We start from the raw sequence: 16,271 nt of genomic DNA, 5'->3' as shown, positions 1-16,271 counted from the left end.
ACCCTGCACAAGCAGTGTAACTGCACTAGCTTCCCCAAAGCTGGAGATGAGGTACAGCACCACAAAGCAGGCAGAAGAGCACGTGTTTCAAATATCTTCTCTAACTCTCAAGTGGATGCACCGACCACACATCCCAGTGTAGGAAGCAGAGCAGGTTTTAAAGTTGATGTTGGTTATGCATACATCCCTGAACATGGTTATTGCTTTATATGAATCTCAGAACGACTAGAAGGTCAAGTCAGGTCCCTCCTAGAAACAGGCAGTAACATCTGGCCAGAGTTTACAGATGGAAGGAGTCAAACGTGACACGTTTTTTTCACATGGCTATCCTGGTTAGCATAGTTCCAGTTGATTCACTCTACACATAAGCAAACTATATTAAGAAACTGCCAAATACTAACCCACCAATCTGTGCTTCAAATGTGGACTTGAATAAGATGAATTACAGTATGATTTCACTTGAGAAAGAGTAACAAAAATTCATGGCAGAATTTAAATTTTTAAGTTTCAAGCTACTATATGAAGAGAAAGAAGCAGTCCTTCATTCAACAGACCAAGATTTGGATTTTTCCTTTTGAAGCTAACTATTCAGCTTTAAGCGATTTTTTTAAAGTTCAGTAATTATGGAGATTTACTGAACCAAACTTTGTGCAATGAAAAATTACTTCTTCATTCAAATGTCAACGCTACAATACAAAGTACTGTTTCAGAGTGCTTTCTCACTGCCGTCTTAAGGATCTCCTCTTCTGAATATACCTGGTATTAAAGGGTGTTACCAGCCTAAGCTTTCCCCCGCCCACAGAAAAAATACTTATTTTCTTCAATTAGTGAAGAATTCAGCAACTTCTCAAAAGCAGAATTTACTTATTAACTAAATGCCAGACTTTGTTCTTGGTTTATATCAGAAAAACCTTATCAAAATACACACAGTCCAGTACAATAAACACAGCAGATAATAAAATTCTATTTGCCCTTCATCTGAGGTGTTCAGGTCCACCTTACCAAGCTCCTAAAACAAATATATTTTAACACAGAAGAGATTGGGAAACTTTGGAGGAGTCATGTGTGACAGCAATGGTGGGGAGTGGAAGATGTAAGGTATGCTGTTACACAGGTACTACGGGAACCCACTATGGCCCAGAAAGCAAGTGCACCATACACAATACCTAATACTGGGCCAAAACCTGTATTTTGAAGAACCTTTTTGTACAGCAAATTCTACAAAATAAGTATTTCCACAAAATAATTTATCTCCAGAACAATTCAGAGTCTGTAACTTCACTCCCTATTGACAAGTTCTGGCCATAAGACATACTGAAGTGAGCCTTTGTTCATTGCTTATACAGGACCCAAGTTTAGCAGGTAAGAACACCCACACCAGATCACAAGGAAGATCCATTGAACCCACACCCTGTGTCTAACAATGGGCCATAGCGAACACCTGAGAAGAAATGCAAAATCAAGGCAAACATAGTGGTATTTCCCCAAAATTAAGATTACAGAGATTTGCAACTGCATTTTTCTGAACCAAAGGTAGTGACTTTGTATTTAAAAGTTGTGAGTGAATTTATTTCTCATTCATTTCATAAATCTCTATTTAACTTGCATACACTTTAACAATCTGCAATGCCCTACATCACAGAGTACTACAGGTTAATGAAACATTGAAGTACTACCTCCTTTTGTCTGTTTTAAGCTTGCCATCAGTCAGCTCATACCTGTATGGCAGCACGGCATGCTACTAATAATTTTACAGGCTATTATATTCCTCTTTACTTGCCTATCTTCAAGAGTCCTAGTCTGTTCAATTGTTTCTCGTACATAAGCCATTCCACACTTTTGGTCATGCTTATATTCCTTTTCTGTATCTTTTTCAGTGCTGCTATATATCACTGGAAAAGGAAGGGCCAGAACTGCACAAGATATTCACCGCAAATATTGGCTGTGATTTATACAATCATACAACGACTTTTTCTATTTGATCTCAGCCCATTCCTAATAATTCTTTCTTACAGTTTACTTGCTTTTGGGGGCAAACACTTTCACTGAATCATCCATTAAGACCCCAACTTCTCATTCTTGAATGTTAGTAATTAGCTCAATCCCACTACTGGAGGAACCTATCCTCCAAAGCTACTCAGTATTTTCCTTAACAATTTGAACAATGAAATAGAATGAACACTTCGAAACTGTGCAGGTGACAAGTGTTAAAATACTTCTCGAGACAGAATCAAAGGGATTTTGATAAACAATTTAACAATTCAAAGTGATTTTTGTAAACTGACGGAAGTTATAAAGACAAACTCCATTCACATCCATACAGAGTAAGTGCTTTCAACAATGACGAGAAGAACCCTAAAGGATTACGGCAGACTACAAACAGAGAATGAGTCAGTAAAGCGATGTCTTTGCAAAAAACCCCACAACTCATTCAAGAAGTGCAAGCATGACTGGTGAAGTCACTGTTCCTTGTGCTTGGGACATGTAAGGCCTCAGCTGAAAAACTATTTCTAGATCATGGCACTAGAATTTCAGAAGACACAGACAACTTGGAGAGAGTAGAAGGACTGATTAAAAAGAAGACACTAAGAGGTTTACAAAAAGCAGTAAATGAATGCAAACTTCAATGACTGTGATTAAGGGAAGGAGCACAAAACAACAGCCTTCAAATACTGTATAAAAATGACAGTGATCAGTTGTCCTCAGCTTCCTCTATCAGAGAGAAAAGCAAAGATGGTTTAGATCAGGCATTAGGAAACCTTTCAGAACACACGGGCAGTTATACACTGGAACAGGTTTTCCAAGCTGAATTAGACAAATACCTGTTGGGAAGAGAATAGGAAAATGTACCATGTCTCAGCACAGAGACAGCCAAATGGATCTCTTGAAGTCCACCTAACCCCACATTGCTGTAATTGTCTGGTTACAGCCAGCTAAGACCTAGCACGCCCCAAATCTATTTTAACGTGCTTGTTCATGTTTATCTTTTCTCACACGTTATGCATTGTTTACTCTCCAGATAGAAAGGAGTGATTTCTGATCTCCTTGGTATGGCAACAAGCTAGACTTTCAAAAACACAGTAGACTTTCAGCAGGGAAGCCACACACTCATATTTTGCTTATAGATGTTTCTCCAGTCAGTGTGTGTTGTACTGAGAAAGCTTGTTGACGGGAGCTTCCAGAACGTCTCCATTAAACAGAATGGTTTTATAATGCAACCAGTTGGGGAAGATGTAATGTGTTTCCGTAAGTGTCCTCCTTTCCATAATAAGATCATTATTAACAGAGTGTCCATCATTGTAAGTAGCTCAAGTTTTGTTATTTATGTCACACCTGTGTGCTTCTAGAATGGAACAAAGAAAATGCATCTCAAAAGACACATGTATTTACGGAGCATATTCAAGTGTAGTAGGTGAACTCCACAATACTGATACAATGAAAACTAAATATCCACTAATTAACAGGCAAGAAAATAAAAACAGACAAAACACTCCAGAAAATGAGCTCTGATTCAAATGGAGGCTTTCAACTCCATCAGGCAAGCAGAGGGATGCTGTGAGATAGTAACAGTCATTAACAGCAGTAAAATTATTGCAGTACTGCAAACTTCTTCCAAGGACTGCTCCTCACCGCCAGCAGTCAGTAGGCTTATCATGGCACGGTGCGGTGCAACACTGCTCAAGCTGTCTTCCTCTGTCACTTAGTTCTTGATATAAATCCATTACAGAATATGGCAGTTTACACAGGAAAAGGCAACTATATTTTAAGTTAAAAATACACTAAAATTCACTGACAGAAGTACTCTGTAGTATCGCTGGAATGAATATTCCTTACCAAAACATACGACACAGCAACTGTGATCATAGTTTCATGGAACAACAGAAAAAAGAAAAAAGGTGTTTGTTTCATTCTCGTTTTTCCAAATTAGATACCAAATTCCCCACTTAATTACTACCATTCTTTAAAAATTGAGAAGATTCTTTGGGGGTGAGGTGGGAATTATTTACGTTATTAGTAGCTCCTGGTAAAAGCAAACTACTTCCTTAGCTATAAAAGCCCAAACATATTTAGAAAGCAAATTCCAAGCTTTAGGAGTTTGGTCGGCATCAGGAAGAAAGCAGTGGTGTGGGATAACGACTGTCATCTTTTTGCTAGGATTAAAAACTGCGATGATATTCACTCTTTGCAGATGAGACAGATCTATTTCACAGGCTACTTTATAATAGGAAACTTTTGTATGTTGCATTACAATATCATTACAAGAAATATTTCACAAGATATTTCATTTACCAATTCTGACTCCAAACAGCATATGAATTTAATTGTTGCACTTTATTACTGTATTTATTACTTTATTTATTACTAATTTAAAAAAAAACAAATCTAAATTACTTATCTAAAATAAAAATCAACTATATATCTAAAGTTTACCTTTGATCAGCAATTTAAGTAAACTTGCAAATGTCATGCTGGAAAAAAATTAGGATATTGCTAATAATTGAAGAAGTTATAGAAAACCATTTGGGGCTTAGATCCAAGCTCATTAAAGTCATTTGAAATAACCCAGTTGAAATAAATGAGATTTAGATCAGGTGCTTACGAATTGTCATAAGAAAGCAGGTAAATTACCATGTTTTCCATAGTAGTTTTCTTCATCTCTGTCCATGTTACTGTACCTGGATCACTTTGGCAAGCTGTGTGAGATATTAACTGTGGACTCCCGTGTTGCTAGCACACTTTCCCCAGCAAGCACAGATACACAAAAATACTATTTAAATAGATTTTAAAACAAAGCTGAGTGTCACGGACTTCTCCAATCAGAATGGACATTCACAAAGTAGGCAGGCCTTTCTGTGAATAGAAAGGTATCACGCAGTGCCTTGCTCACCTACTCCAAGCCAGTCTGATAGTATGAATGAAGAGGAATGACTCTTATCAGCTTGCATTAACCTACAATGTATAAGCAGAAAGAGAAACATCTGCACTGAATACCATTTGTAAAATAATCTTATGGAAGTCGATACAACTGAAAAAATTACTGATGATTTGCTAACTGAGGATAAGGTATCACACTGTCAGTAATTATTGTCCTTTTGTAGCCTGTACTACTGTGAAAGAAAATAATCTTTACATGTCACAGCTGGCCAAATCTTTCTTCCTTTATACACGTGACTAGCTCCCCCAAAGTACAAGTCATGCAAGTAGGAAAAACAAGATTTACTCTTACACGTTTAAGTCTCAAATGTAAACTGTCTGCTGTATATCAAATTTTCACCTTGTTTACCTGTAGAAGTAGTAATAATTTACTAAATTATTTTCTTAATAAAATGTACATTTCGTATTTCTGCATAGCACAAAAGTGCAGAACAGAAGAGTTAGCGCTAGAAAGTCTTAGCATTGTTAGTTTAGATACTGTAATGCCTACATAGTGAAAGGAAGTACAAGGCATTGTAGTTAGTGCGTGAATCCGAAAGCCTGAAGCCCTTTAAAAAAAAAAAAAGCTAGCAACCTCTCCTTTTAGCCACAAAGGAACAGAATCCCCATGTGGTGATTCTGACCAGTATGAAATTTCCATTCTCTGTGGAATATGATTAAAACACCAATTGTAGAATTCTGTAATGAGAAACACATACACTTGTATATGCATTCCTACAATAATTTTACAGACAGGGCTGAACTACATGCAGGAACAACAAAAATGTTTTTAAGGCAACCCTGTCACTGTGTAGTACACAATGACAAAGAAGAACAATCTCATATTATAGTTCACAAATGATGCCTGTGATACAAAGTCACAGCCCATTTTGTTATTACAGAACTTAACAGCAATGTTCTAATGTTTACCGAATGAGATATTTAGTATAACCAGTATCAGTAAATGAAAGTAAAAATAATATGACGAGGATGTAGATTGATCTTTTGTAAAATATTAACCATTGACTGAACTCTCATACTTAACTGCCTCCCAAGACTTTCCTGCCATCCTTAGGCAAATACAAAAAAAAAGCAAAGCAGAGAAGCCAAATGACTATGATTCTCCTACTTGAGTTTGCACCTCTGTCAAAGGCTGCTTCAATAAATCTCATTACAGTACAGTAACAGAAGGCCCTGAACAGACAGTACACTAACATGGCATCTGGCCAGCAATATATTACCCGACTCTAATAAAATGCTATTTCTACTTTAATAACTGTTAGTTTCCTCCTTGGTGTTTGGTCAACAATTACATGTGCCTGTGGCTAGAATAGGTGTGGCTTTCTAAGAGAATAGTATTTTTATTAGAAAGGCATTGGAGCAGTATGTGTATGTGCTGCTTCCCTCTACTGGAGTAAATAGGTATGTTCAAGTAATTAAAAGTATTCCTATAATACGCTTCAGCAACAGTAATGCCTCCTTTAGGGCAAGTGTACACAATCTGCTAATTCAATGCTCAAAGATACCAGTGCACAAGCCAACTAATTTGCCTGCTAATAAATGCTCGGGATGTATTCGGACTGAATGAGATTCATCCCAGTCGATGTTTCTCTAAAAAATCCTATGAAGATTTTGATGCTTCTGCCCTTCTGTTCTGGGTAGGAGTAGGAAAAAACAAAGTAACAAAGTTCTTGCACAATTCATCTATCTCCTTCAGAAGCAGAAACTTCTTGAACATACATGAAAGCCTAATCTTTGCAAGGTTTACAGTCTAATTTTGCAAAAAATCCAAATAAATGTTTGAGACGTACTACTGTTTAGTAGCAGTCAATTTAATTTTACTTAAAGATTTTTTTTTTTAAAGGCAATCTTAAGCTACATTGTAAGTTACATGTAATGTTCCTTATACAGAAACAGCCTAATGATCCTAGTAATACAAAATAATACATTATTACTGTAGGACACAAATGTGTAGAAGCAATCTATTAAGTCAAAAGGTTGACATTAGTATAAAAACAGCTCTTCCAATAAGTCTTGTACCTGGTTTACAGGCATACAGGCTTTTTTCCCTCTTTGAAAGATTCAGGTATAACTTGTTTGTTATGAGATCATACACTGGTACACACATAAATTTCAATTATAATAAAAGCACACTTATGATTCCTCTCTTGTGTAATAAATCGTGCTAAATGGTAGTCTTCTTTGAAATATCTTTTATCGTGACAGTATGAGTCTTTCTGTTCATTGCTCCTTCAGCCAGAAAAGCTAATGAGGGGATGAATACAACTCACCCTGAATTCCATTTTTAAAGCCCAAAAATGACAAACTTTTCTGACTTTGGGTTGTGGGGGGTTTTTTTACTTCCTATTAGCCATTCATGCAGACAGATTTTTTTTTTCCAGAAGAGCAATTAAATGTGTTCATCTTTTAGAAGTTGAGAATTCGGCATAAAAGTCTCAGTGAATGGATGCCACACACTGAAATGTGAGTTAGTAACATCACTGCATTAAATAATAGTACTAGAGTTTTAATGTCTTGATCTTGCATAAAATCACAGGCTAGATTATGTATGTCATGTTTGTTGGAAACCTTGCATGGCAGGAGAGATCCCTTTGGTTGTTTCTTCATGTGCCCACACATACATATAAGCTCTGGTACTTTAGCATTACAAATTAATAAAGTAAATATCCAAAAACTAAGTAAAATATTTGCCTTCGCATTTGAAACATGAATTTAGGTTTAACAAAATGGTACAAGTAGAAGCTATTGGGGACAATAAAATAACTGAAGAAATGGCAACATTAGGTGATTAAAGTCAGGGCTGAAGAGGGACTCTGGGTTCTTACAGTGGAATCCACAGCTCTATGTCACTTAGGCCATCTAACAACAGCGAAATAGAAGTCTATCAAAACAGGATAGCGGCATCCAGCACACTGAGGCAGGGGATAATTAACTTGCCAGTAGAAAAACACTGAATAAATAAGTGCATCTTCAGCTCAGCTCTCTACGGGTACTTGGGTACCTAATTCTGGACAAAATTCAGAGCCCCTCATCCTTCCCTGGATTTCTATCAAAAAACCAAACACCGCATTCTTCCCTTAAAACACAGATGCCAGAAGAGATGATAGTGCCTGTCTCCCACTAAACAAATAAATGGCTCCAACTCAAGATGCAAGAGATCTCAGTTCAGACCCAAACTGCAGAACAGTAGTCTGGAAGACATTCCCTCATGCATGAACAGAAAGATACTCCATGCAGCTGTAAGAGTTACTGTCAGAAAGAACACAATTATGTGTTTGTTCGAGTAGCTCACAGTGGATCAGCGAAGAATCCTGTCCCTACTCCAATATTTAACATGTAACATACAGCCAGACCAGTAAGTTCTTTCTTTCCAATACGAAAAAATCATTTTTCCTTCCTTTAAATGTTTTAATCAAAAATTTCGTATTATGCTATTACACAGAAATTAGTTTTTTTCTGCCAGATGCCAGAAGTACTTTTATCATTCATCGTATTAGAAATTCCCGAATGCAAAGCTTCAAAAAGATCTAACCGGTGGCTTGGACTGCATTGGTAATAGTAATGCAAGAGGAAAGTTAACAGTAATGAAAAACCATTTCCTCTATATATGACAATCATCCGGATTTCGAAGTAAAACATTTTGCAACAGGTTTTTGATCAACTCATAAAACAGAAACTGCAGTAACAAATAGCAACCAGAACAGGCAAATTTTTATTAATGTACAGTGCAATGAATTCTCCAATAAGCTACACACCCAAGGGAACAACTCTTCATGGTGCTATATACTTGCTACTGCATTAGACTAGTGTGAATTCATTCCCTCTCTGGAATTTTCAGAAAGAATAACACATGGGAAAAAAAGTTGTGGTTCAACTAGCAGAACTAGTTGAAATGCTCTGTCTTCTACATTCTCTAACCACTCCCACACAATTCTTCCAATTCATTTCCACGTCCACACATTCCTTTCCTCCTGATGGAGAAAAGGAATCAGCTTTCCACTACATTCCCTGTTTTTCTGGAAAGGCAAAAGCATATGCAATGGGTCTTTTGGAATTACATTGTGATCACTGGCTGACCGCTATGCTTAGGTTATTTGTCCGTGGACAGCCATCACTCAGAATGTTCAAGGGGCTAACTAGGGAGGCAATGGTCATGTAGGGCGCACTCATGAACTAGGCAAAGTGCTGAGACCCAAACGATATTTGAATCCAGTACTGCCTTTACACTACTGATACTGGCTCATGACTTGCAAAAAATTGAGGGGTGAAGAGAGAAGAAGAGGTAGCAGACGAGACAAACAGGTCACCTCACCACATAAGTGTCCTCTTCTTTGCACAGTTGCAGGGACACAAATCTTCACATCCAAGTCACAGTTTTCCATCCACGTTCAGTCTAAGTTTCAAAAATGACTGCCACTGACTACAGTGGAGCTCAGGGCATTCAGCGCTGCTCACAAATCAAGTACCACCACCACAAGTCTTACCGAAGGGCATGATAAAAGAAGGGGGGGAAAAAACACAGCACAGTGAAAGACAACGGTTTAAGGAGGTTTCAAGAAGACCAAAGTACTACGTACTTCTGCGCCAGTTTTACCTATCATACAGACTCCTTTGCTTCCCAAGCAGTCCAGGCCGTAAGCACTACATATGTACATACCATAAAGAGAATTGCCTGGGAATCCTGAGGTTAGTGACAGTCCAATGGAGAAGGCTGACCTTTTTTTCCACCATGGTAAGAAAACCGAGCATTAAATTAGGCTCCAAGAATCCAAAACTTTAAAATTAATATTATTGTATTGTCCTAATTAGTCATGTATCTGAAAAAGCATGATGTTCTCCATGTCATAGCCACAAGACAAAGTGCATGACAACACATCATACACCCAGCTGACTATCAGTTTGTCCAAGAACTGTGCAATGTTTTTTCCTGAGGTGGCGCCTGAACATGTTGTCCATGTTCACTTAAGGTTAGAGAAAACATCAAAATCTGATGTTTGACCAGCATGGTATGATCAAATTTCAAAGGTCCGCAGCTAACATTCTTCTGATACTAGTGATAACATAGGCTATTAGGCAGATTTTGAAATATACCAGTTGTCAAACAACTACCCACAGAAAGGGGATTGAACGTATATACAGTTAATATACTACAACTTAACTGATCACTAAAATGCAATTCTGCCATGCGATCAAGAGTACTGATAGCTAGTGGAGGTTTTACATTTATCTAAACATCAAACAATAAGTTTTCCGGCAGTTTGGATCACCTACACAGCTTCATTAAGGCTTGCACTTCAATGTGCTTATTAGCTGTTCCCCCAAATTCTTCTTTAGAGATGAAATAATGTCTGTTCTTTTGTCTCCCAGCTTCCATTTCTTATTCTTGTTCTGAGACTATTGCAGCCACAAGTTCCGTGGAATTTCCAAGCAAAGACACAGCTACCAAGATGCTTCCAAAACTCAGCAAAGTGTGTGGGAAGAGTATTTCTCTGCAACCTCAGTTATTCTGCGATTCTATAAGACATTTTGTCAAAGTGAGACTGGACCCAGAACTGTAGAGAAAAGCAAGCTGTTATCATACAGTTATGTTTGGTGTAACTGTTTTGTTAAATATCTCCTTTTCCCAACATTTTTACTTATTAATCCAGCTAGGAAGGGGGCTTAGTTTTGAAACATACTCTCATGCTTTAGGAAAAAAAGCATCTAAAATATAGTCTTTGATGATGCTTTAACTGGAAAAAGTGATGTTTTGAAATAAGAATCAGATGCTTCCTACCCAGGATCAGAAAATGCCAGAGGTTTCCGTTTCTAGGCTGCTTTATCCAGTTTATCTAGGATGACAGACACTAGTCAATGATTTTTTCTGCTAGCTGAGTCTCTAGCCCCAAATGCTTTGTACGATTACATATCATTGCAACCTTTTCTAGTTTATGTTATGCTGTAAAATGATGCATGCAGATACCATACCATCTGAGACCTTTTCTATAAATCATTAAAATAACATTAAAATAACACTTTCATAACCTCAGAAGGAGGGTATTATCTATCAGCATTTACCATTAATAATTAAACAACTGCACTGTTTCTACTGGGAAAGGAAGTACAATTATACACATTTTTCATATACAAAAATGTCAGGTGGAGGAAACAAAAGCTGCATTATTGTGGACTTTGTGTACATCATCTATTTGCCACCATTTTATTTGTACAAATGCATTCAATGACTTTGCAAGCAAGGGGACAGTCAGACCCACAACCTTCTGAATAAAGCAGTGTCTAATTCACAAAAGCCGCCTTGAAACTGCAGTCATCAGAGCAATGCTTAGTTCTGAAGATCTGTCCTCCTCTGTATACCAGGCCTTTTCTAATGGCTGCTGATTTAAACTAAGAATGGCCAATAGCTGCCTGGTTTTGGTTAGTTGAATTTGTCTAGTGAGCTAACATTCTCTGTGAAAATTAGACATCAAAAATCCTCATGTAACATGTTGTCAAAATGTCCAACATAAAATGTACATAGCTATCATGTGTCTCACGTTATTCCATAATTCCAAATGTAACTAATGTTTAATTTTTTAGTCATGATACTTATCGAGTTCTCAGAAGCCAAAACAGTAAGATAAGGTTCTATCCTTTCTTCTTTTTCCTTTTTTTTTTAACATTTTAAAATGCAGCTTGTATCTTGAAAACAACACTTCAGACATCCAAATTTTGTAGACAGTTACCTCAGTTTCACCTCCCTTTTTTGGCTCTTCATGTCTTGGGGACTCCGCTCCTGGTGTGTACTACTCTGTTCCTGGCGTAGTACTCGTGTACTACTCCTCATTTCAGCAGCCCTCTGGCAACGTGCCTGTTGAGCACGTTCAGCAACTGGTGAGTTCACTTTACAACTAGGACCCCACTTTTAGGAGGAACTGTATTCCTGCAGGTGAACATAGGAATTTGAAAATCATCTTCTGGTTTTTCAGACAACAACAACAAAAACCCCATCACTATTACTACAAACTAAATGAGCCTGATACTGAAATCAAAGGGAAGGCATAAAATAAGCAAGATAACCTTCAGCTCTAGAACGGGTTGTAATTTATTGCTAAGGGAAAATTAGGCTATTAATATTCCTCTACAATACATTTTTAGGACTAAGAAAATTTATTCCACTAAATATTTAGCACTCTAGTGGACTCTGACCTTTGATAGTGACTATAATTTTCTGTGAGACGGAAGCTTGGTCCTATGTGATTAATTACTTCAAAATGGAGACAATTCATCGATTTTCACAGATGTTCCCTTAAGAACTAAGATCAAATAGTGATTTAAAATTGGCTCTTACTGCCCGCCCGGCCGCCCTCGCGCTCTCCGCTCACCACCGCTTGCCCACGGAGTGCTTTTACCCTGCTCACCCTCAGACCTGGCCCTCACCCTGACCCGCCGAGCCGCGTCACCGGCCTGCCGCCAGCCCTGCCGCCCGGCCGCAGACTTGCCGGCGGCCTGGGCTCGTTCCCGGTCCCCAGGCCATCCCTGCCGGCCTTGCCTGGGCGCCATGGGACAGGCCCGGGCCCGCGAGGCCCCTGCCCTGCCAGCCCAGCCGTGGGGCTTGCTGCCCGGCTCCCCACGCAGGCCGTGCCCTGACAGCAGGGTGATTACATGAAGAGTGACTAACTCATCTTTCTCAAAGAACAGCGTATCAGAAATCCAAGCTTATTTAACGTTAGTAAAACATCTTCTCTTAAAAGAGTACCCTCCACAATGATTTGAAGGGTTGTTTTACCCAAACATTGCTGAAATACCAACAGAGCGTGTATGCAGAGCAGTACCTGGTAAATTACACTACAGGAGTCTGGACAATTTAACATATCACAAGCATGCTGAAAGTTTAGAGCGTTTCCAAAAGCTAGAAAATGTTTTATTTTCCCTTTACAAAGGGTGTTTTTTGAACCATGCACACAACAGTTTCGTGTGAAAGCCTAACTGCCCAATTGCATGACCAATTTTTGAACTTGGTTACTAATATCTGGTATGATGTTTGAATACAAAAATAATTGGTTATGCTTGAGACTGATTACAATGTTAGGCAAACCACAGATTTGACCAGAAAATGAGTGACTCATGGGTGAGATTAGAAAGCTTTATCATTAGACACTTGCTAATTCACTGGCTGTTCTCTGTATAGATACACACACCTTGCAGAGATATTCTTTTAAAAAAAAAAAGAAAAAAAGAATGATATAAAGAAAACTATTCAGATGGAGATTTGGTGACTCATGACTATTGCTGCTTTAACAGAGGTTAAAATTTATGTCTATATAACACTGTACATAAGATGTATTATTATGAATGCCTGCCTTTCTGAAAGCAGTCTATGTACAGCACACTGTCTGGTATAATGAACAAAGCATCAGCTCTCCATGGTTGTTTTTGAACCATTAGATAGGCAGTTACAAGTAGAGTTTGTATGATTATGTTAATTAGATCCAGTATTTTAACAGGCAGCCACATTTTCATTTATTTTGCCTTCATTTCTGAGACTACTGCCATTTACTGTAGGATGTGCTCTGCAGTCTTACCAGTGTTAACAATGGCTCTGTGTATCTGGAACAGTGAATATATTCACAAAACGATAACACAGGCAGATTTAATTTAAGAATTTATTTGAGCAAATAAATCCCTTACAGTTGCTGAGAAATGGTCAGAAGCGACCCTTTGTTCCAAGTTTTTTCCACTTATTAATAAAAAACAGACTTCCACTATATTCTCTATTTTGTCTTCATAAAAAGTCCTCTGGAATCAAAAGCTTGAGTTTAAACAAAACCAAATGTGTTCTTAGACAAAAGAAGGGGACTGTGACTACTGATGTTTTCTGTCTCTATAGACCCCTAAAGGCACAACATGTTATGCCAAGTTGGTTTGCATCCATTGAGCCAGGTTCTATTCCTAGGTAATAAGTCTGTTAATAATTAAGTAATCCAACATTAGTTAAAGGTTTTTGTTCCTAAAAGAAACTTCTCAGCATTTGCAACATGCACAATTAATGAGATATTGTTACACTGATGCAGAAAATAATGTCTTCACACATCTAATTATTCAGTGCTACAATAAAAAAAATACTATTTGAATGGTGATCTGAAAACTGGTTGAATGATTTTGAATGTAAGAGGATTAATTCTGAAAAACTTCACATTAACTAGATACCCGAAAAAACTGATATATGGTGACTCTTTAACCTGTACACAGGCCAACTTGCAATGATATTCTGCAGACATGCATCCCCAATCCTCTACACAGAGCACTGTGCGTTATGAGAAGTGTCTTTCTATGAAACAACCTGCAGAAGCAGGGGTCGTTACTTTCTAAAGCACACAGAGCTGGCTCAGATTCCCCCTCCATTTCAATAGCAAAATACATTATGTGCTCAATGTATAAGACCCAGTTTATTGTAACTGGTTTGCAGATTTCCCAGTTTGTGATGCGATTAGGAACACGTTTTCTATTGCTGTTGGTGTATCAATTTAGAACCAAAACAGCTGAAGAATATAATCCTGGATGTAAATTCACGGACACAATGGCATAAATAACAGTCCTGAATGCTCAGTCTAGACTGAAATGATTATAGGAGTAAAACCCATATATAAGAATCATTAGATGTGGATCAGCCATAAGGTATGTGGAATAGGTGATTACAAAAGATAAAACCTGTAGGAACGTTTCTACAATGCTTTCTACAGTCTAAACAACATGTGTTCAAAAGACAGGCTACTCAAGGAATGCTAGCATGGGCCTTAGTAGCATCGTAAGACGAGAATGTTCAGGACCCAGAAGCTGGGCAGTTTGTCAAATGTAAATGCTGGTTCAGATCCTCACTGTTACCTAAGAGGGAAGAGGTGTTCTTACAGGCTTTGCAGCAACTCCAGACTACCACTCACACTTTATACACAAATGATGTGAAAAGTGTACTCCAGCTCCTGGGGGGGGGGGGATCACAGCCCAGTGTGGATGTGGATATCTAACGTGAATGTTTAACACATTAATATTTAACAGACTGACAAGTAACTTGTGTAGAAGAAACATCTCAAAGACAAATCAAAACCAGACCAAAGTAGGAGGTAAAATATGAGATTCGCAGAATACATATTAATTTTAGCAACACTGAAAAAGTTTTTTAAGAGAGCGGCAAAAACATAAGAGAAGATGGAAGCTATAAAAATAAGGATTTGTTTTACTCTGCTGAAAGATCAGAAAATTCCTTCCCAGCCTCACAAGTGAAACATACCTCACCTCCTTACAAAAAGTCACAGAGAAAAGAGCATTTTACAATCCCAGGCTCAGCTTTATGCACCACAGATGTCCCTTAACATTTTAAGAACAACAGTACGCAATAAAATCATAATGGATATAAGAACTTGCTGACTGGAACTTCTGGTACTAGTTTCTCAGCTTAAAATGCTTAATATTAGGCCCAGATGCCTAAAACTAGTGTCTACTTTAATCTCCAATATATTCCTATAAATTTGTATGTTATATTTGGTAAACATTAATAATTGCATAGATTATAACTGGACACTAGAGTTCCTGCTCTAATAAAAGACTATCAGGACAAAGTTGTAATGTCCTGTGAAAACTGTGAAATCCTAGGAATGAGAAGCAAACTAAATCCTGAAAATTGAGCCTTTAGCATTACATTTTTGTTGCTGAATCCACTGCAATACTTTTTTCTATTAGGGGTATCTGGCGCTGAAAAGTATAGTCAAGAAATATTATAATAATAATAAACAATAACTAATAAATTGTTGTTGTTGTTGTTGTATGTCCCCATAAAAACTGTATTTAAAGTGGCACGTGTTAACACCCAGGTTACTTACACTTTTCTCTGCCACGTATGAAGTCAGTTGCTAGTACACAGATACCAAAAAGATGTACTGGAGTACAGTCTGGCCTTGACTCTTGCCAAATGCTGCAAAGCACGTACGCCTAACGTGGAGCCATGAAGGTACTGCTAACATGCTTTGCTACATTGAAGCTTATAGCAGCAAGACAGGATTCTGTGGCTAGTAACTCTGTTACTGGTGCCATGAAGAATTCTACTCTGTCTTTCCCAATGGTACACTGATAGAAGGTGTTCAGGACACATTTACTTGCAGATAGGGCAGGTCCCTGTCTTTTCATGGCCTTTAGATACCATGCTTAAATTAGAATTGAGCTTAGAGAATGCATTACCCTGGTACATTAATCTAACCTCTTGAGACCTTGAGGGAATTGCACACCAACATGAATTTCATGGTCTGCAGTCTGAATTTGCCTTCTGCAGTGAACCACCACACCGTAGTATTCATCCTGATGAGCCT

At 37.9% G+C, this 16,271-nt stretch overlaps 1 protein-coding gene across 1 annotated transcript in view; it reads right to left on the bottom strand.

The window, feature by feature from the left end:
- The window catches only part of SLC44A5 (solute carrier family 44 member 5), a 102,339-nt gene that overhangs the window by 52,461 nt on the left and 33,607 nt on the right, over window positions 1-16,271 (bottom strand). The gene's annotated exons all lie outside the window — the stretch shown is intronic.

The sequence above is a fragment of the Calonectris borealis genome, chromosome 8, assembly GCF_964195595.1.
Source record: "Calonectris borealis chromosome 8, bCalBor7.hap1.2, whole genome shotgun sequence".
NCBI classification, from domain to species: domain Eukaryota; kingdom Metazoa; phylum Chordata; class Aves; order Procellariiformes; family Procellariidae; genus Calonectris; species Calonectris borealis.
This window is presented reverse-complemented; position numbering and strand designations above follow the sequence as displayed.